This window comes from Hyla sarda, chromosome 4 (assembly GCF_029499605.1).
Source record: "Hyla sarda isolate aHylSar1 chromosome 4, aHylSar1.hap1, whole genome shotgun sequence".
NCBI lineage: Eukaryota > Metazoa > Chordata > Amphibia > Anura > Hylidae > Hyla > Hyla sarda.
Window position 1 is genome coordinate 395,545,603 of NC_079192.1, and position 5,682 is coordinate 395,551,284.

Genomic DNA, 5,682 nt, shown 5'->3' on the forward strand with positions numbered 1-5,682 from the left:
TTGCTTTTTTTTAAATTTTTTTAGTACCCTTTTTTATCTGCTTCCAGAGGAGTCTATCTGTATTGAAAATACACGAATACTCATTTTGGGAGAATCTAGAGATCTAGCTCTACGCTGGACGAGTACAGGAAAGACTGGACAAAAAGAATCAGATATCACTGGGAATCAGTGCACGAAAAAGTAAAGCAAAATATTCACAAAAATACTCAACCTTTTCTTTAGATTGTGTATATGAATGCATGTTTATGTTTTTATAGGTTTTTCCTTTGTATTAGTTACTTGGATATTCCCATTGATCTTATTCTCCAATATCTGGTCCCAATGCTGAGTATCCGGTTACACCCGAGACCCCTGTAATGTATAGTGTATAATTAATGGTAGGGGGCACAGCTGTTTTTCAGGCCACAAAGAATATCAATGGGGACCGGCCGCGCACGTAACTTCTGTTTTTCTGATGGTCCTTGGGATAAGTGGCCTTTCTGTTCTAATTTTACAGCAGTGATGGGAGGTATTTACACTGTGGCAGATACATGATTTTGTCTCAGGCCGCGCAACATCAAAGGAATACTTTCCATGTCTATCAATCAGAACCCATCATCCCGGACGGAGGCGCTCACATGCTTCCAGGCCACTTCATTACATACATGTGATTTAAGGTTCTGGCTACATGAAGAAGTGGCGTTGTGCCAAGAGATGCTCCCGTTTCACCTGTATCATCGACTCATCTCCGAACATTGAGGGGCCTAAGCCCAAAGTAAGTCATCAGCCCTGACATCTGAAGCATTCCTATTGCTGATTGCTCTTTCCTTGACCTTAAAGGGGTATTCCGTGGAAAACTTTTTTTTTTTTTTTTTTTTTTAATCAACTGGTGCCAGAAAGTAAAACAGATTTGTAAATGACTTCTATAAAAAAAATCTTAATCCTTCCAGTACTTCTTAGCTGCTGAATACAGTGACCCCTCGACCTACGATGGCCCCGACATACGATCATTTCAACATACGATGGCCTCTCAGAGGCAGCATCAACATACGATGCTTTTGTATGTCGGGGCCATCGCATAAACGGCTATCCGGCAGCGTAGACTGCTTCAGCTGCCACCGGATAGCCGTTTACGGTGCCCCGTGTGGTCCGCTGACGATCACTTACCTGTCCTCGGGGCTCCGGCGCGTCCTCTTTGGGATCCCCTGCATCGTCGGCGCTCTCCATCACGTCGCTGCGCACGCTGTCCCGTCATCCAATAGGAGCGGCGTGCGTAGCGACGTGATGGCGGCGACGGAGAGCGAGGATGCCGGGGAGGCAGAGGCCTTGCCGGAGCGTTGGGGACGCGATGGACGGCGACATCCAGGGCAGCGGTGACGAGCGGTGACGGTCCGGAGCGGCGGGGACAGGTGAGTACAACTTCCTCTAACAGTGGTCTTCAACCTGTGGACCTCCAGATGTTGCAAAACTACAACTCCCAGCATGCCCGGACAGCCGTTGGCTGTCCGGGCATGCTGGGTGTTGTAGTTTTGCAACATCTGGAGGTCCGCAGGTTGTAGACCACTGCCCTATACTTTACTTTGCACAGGTCCCTCAACATACGATGGTTTCAACAAACGATGGTTCATTTAGAACGGATTACCATTGTATGTTGAGGGACCACTGTACTACAGAGGAAATTATTTTCTTTTTGGAACACAGTGCTCTCTGCTGACATCTCTGTCCATTTTAGGAATTGTCCAGAGTAGGAGAAAACAAAAATCCCCATAGCAAACATATGCTGCTCTGGACAGTTCCTAAAATGGACAGAGATGTCAGCAGAGAGCACTGTGGTCGTCATGATGTCAGCAGAGAGCACTGTGTTCCAAAAATTCACTATTTCTCCCGTTACTATCGGCCGTTATTAATAACGGACTTTAACAGGTTAAAACGGCTATTAGAAAAATCACATAGAGTATAATGGGATTTTCCAGCGGCCGTATAGGATTTTGTAACTACCATTTTCAGCTGATTTTCAGACGGAACTTTGTACGGATCTTTAAGACAGAGTAATTTTGTAATGTGAAAGAAGCCTTAGAGACCCTTCAAAATGGTTTATTTGGGAAACCCTTTTATGAGAAGAGTTCCTAAAAAAAAATTGTATCAGAGAAAGTCTGATCAGTTGAAATCCGTTGAGAAACCTTTCAGCAAGTCACGCCCCCTCCCATAGACTTGCATTGAGGGGGCAGGGCAATACATCATGAGGGGGCGGGTCTATGACATCACGAGCTCCCGGCGCCGGCGTTCGGAACAGTTTGCTCCAAACACTGAGCAGCGGAGTACCTCTTTAAAGGGTAGCTCCCACCATCCTATTTTTTTTTCTGTCCCTGCCTATTGCCAATCTATCCCTAACCCCCTCCCTGCTTTTAATTTTTATTTTTACTATATTAAAAATGCCTTTTGTCTGCCTGGCAGTGTGCTCACTACCAGGCAGACTTCCCCAGCAGGCACCACGTCACTGATGCCTGTTGGGGCCGACACTTCCGCCCTTAGTTCATCTACACAGGCTGCCTCCAGCTGTTTCATCACTACAACTCCCAGCTTGCCCTGACATCTATTGGCTGTCAGGGCATGCTGGGAGTTGTAGTATTGAAACAGCTGGAGGCACCCTGTGTAGAGAAACTATTAGTTACATGCGGCGCTAGCCCGTCTCCCTCACCCCCCCCCTGCGCCATACCCCGTTCCCTCCATCACAACACCCCCCCCCCCCCCCATTACACTTACTGCAGAGTCCGGCAGCAGGCGTGCAGGGACAGCGGCGGCGACGAGGCGGCGGCGATGTGCGGGAGGAGTGGCCGGGGAGCCAATGCGCTCGCTCCCTGCCTGTCTTATTGACAGGCAGGGAGCGAGCGCAGGCTGAATGAAAAAGGACCGACGCCCGGCCGCATCAGTCCTTTTTCAGGCGTGACGTCACGCCAGGCTGCAGCCGGCCACTAGGAGGGAGACCCCCTAGTGGCCGGTTTTCAAATGTAAATTAAACTATTTTAATTAAAAAAATAATAATAAAAGTATATTAGAGATATGTTGTAGTACATAAGTACCACAACATATCAAAAAATAAAGTTGGTGACAGTGCCCATTTAAGCCTTTTGGGTATGGAGGTACCAGAGCTTCACAGGTTGTCACTGGAGTCCTCTCCCACTCCTCCATGACATGACGACATCATGGAGCTGGTGAATGTTAGAGACCTTGTGCTCCACCACATTCTTTTTGAGGATGATGCTCCATAGGGTTTGGGTCTGGAGACATGCTTGGCCAGTCCATCACCTTTACCCTCAGCTTCTCTAGCAAGGCAGTGGTCATCTTGGAGGTGTTTGGGGTCATTATAATGTAGGAATATTGCCCTTTGGCCCAGTCTACCAAGGGAGGGGATCATGTCCTGCCTCAGTATATCACAGTACATGTTGGCATTCATGGTTCCCTCAATGGCAGCAGCACTCATGCACCAGACCATGACACTCCCACCACCACGCACAAGTCACACTTGTCTTTGTACTCCTCACCTGGTTGGCACCGCACACGCTTGACACCTTCTGAATCAAATACGTTTATTTTGGTCTCATCGGACCACATGGTTCCAGTAATGCATGTCCTTAGTCTGCTTGTCAACAGCAAACTGTTCCGATGCTTTCTTGTGCATCATCTTAAAGGGGTTATCTAGAAGGAAAAAAAAAATATATATATATATAGTTAAACAGATTTGTAAATTACATCTATTAAAAAATCTTAATCCTTTCAGTACTTATGAGCTGCTGATGCTGAATGGTTCTTTTCTGTCTAAGTGCTCTCTGATGACACCTGTCTCGGGAACTGTCCAGAGTAGAAGCAAATCCCCATAGCAAACCTCTTCTACTCTGTGCAGTTCCCGAGACAAGCAGAGATGTCAGCAGAGAGCCCTGTTGCCAGGCAGAAAAGAACAACTCAACTTCAGCAGCTGATAATTATTGAACGGATTAAGATTTTACATTTACAAATCTGTTTAACTTTCTGGAGCCAGTTGATGTTAAAAAAAAAAAAAAAAAAAAAAAAAACTTTTTTCCTGAAATACCCCTTTAAGAAGAGGGTTCATTCTGGGACGACAGCCATGCAGACTAATTTGATTCAGTGGGCTGTGTATGGTCGAATAGGGGGAAATCTGTCAATCACTTCATAGAACCACCCACTGGACTCTTAAAGGGGTACTCCACTACCCCAGCGTTCAGAACATCACCCACTGGACTCTTAAAGGGGTACTCCACTGCCTCAGCGTTCAGAACATCTAGTGGGCTCCGGGGTCGCGACATCACGGCCACGCCCCGTGTGTCATCCCGCCACACCCCCTCAATGCAAGTCTATGGGAGGGGGCGTACGCCCCCTCCCTTAGACTTGCATTGAGGGGGCATGGCCATGATGTCACGACCCCGCAGCCCACACCCAGCGTTCGGAACTAAACTTTCCGAATGCTGGGGCATCGGAGTACCCCTTTAAACCCAGAATGAGCAGAAATCAAGCTGACTATATTACTAGTTATTCCCGAATGTTTTCCCACAAACATGTATATCGATCTGCTCCGCTCCTTCCGCTCTATAAAATGCTGCCTATAGATCGGACTGCATTTTCAACATGAAGGCATAAATGTTCCCATTCACTGACGGCAAGCAGATATCTTGAGAACAGTTAGGAATTGAGTTGCTGAACTTTGAATTGAAACATCGAACCTCTTCAGCAGCGTCCCGGCTGCGGGCGTCATGCGTTACATCTGTATTATGAATTCGTAACCCCCACGTGGTAGGAAGCAGCTGATCCTCGGTTGCTATATTATGTGACAGCCTCTAAATATCCTTTACATGCAAGAAGCTTCTTTCTTTCCCCAGGGAGTAAAACTTCTGCTGGACGTTCATGTCAGTATTATACAAACGGGAAAACGTTTGCTCGCTGTGAGAGCCTAAATGTAATAATCCCTCGCAGTGACCGCCTCATTCCGGAACAATTATAAGTGTGAATTTATTGCTGCGCCGGTGCTGGGGATGGCGGCGTACAGTTCCCCCTTGGCTTTCCCATGCCTTGTCTCTGCTATTGGGTTTTCCTAATGTTAACTGAGTGAACATACTGATGAGGAAGTGCTCGCAGGATTATCATTGCTAAGGGATGAGGTGAAGAACGGTTATAGCTTCTTGCACTCTAAATAAGGAAACTGCCTGTCAGACATATGACCATTCAACCAATTTGGTCCTTGGATCTCCCCTTCAGATATAACATTTTCCCGAAAGTCGTCCCATGTAATTCATTCCAGCTTTGGTATCTCTTATGGGACGACCATCCGAGGTCTCATCAGCGCAGGTTAGTGATGAGAGTCCTTGTCTCGAGCTGGTCTGTCATTGGCATGTTGTTGATGTCAGGATGACATGGGTATAGGACGGCCTCTGAAGTATAAAGATAGGCCGAGCAAATATATCTGGCTGCCCACTAGTACTCGAGAGCTACAAAACATGGTCCCCACCACTTTTCTGTTTGCTGGCCTCTACGTATTCTCTACTCATTTTCTCCCAGGCTTCGGTTTCATGTCAGCAATCCCTATCTGCCTTCCAAAAATAAGCTCCCACCGCCATGCTGAAGAGAGAAAAACAAGGAGGGCGGTATTTTTAGGGCCATTAATTCTGACCACGTGTCCAGAAGGTGAACCGG

The 5,682-nt window shown here is 47.1% G+C and overlaps 1 long non-coding RNA gene across 2 annotated transcripts in view; it reads right to left on the minus strand.

Annotated features, from left to right (window-relative positions):
• The window catches only part of LOC130267432 (uncharacterized), a 30,423-nt gene that overhangs the window by 23,238 nt on the left and 1,503 nt on the right, over positions 1-5,682 (minus strand). For both annotated transcript variants that reach the window (XR_008843190.1, XR_008843189.1), the window contains exon 2: positions 3,522-3,675. This is a non-coding gene — a long non-coding RNA (uncharacterized LOC130267432). The remainder of the gene's footprint in view (positions 1-3,521; positions 3,676-5,682) is intronic.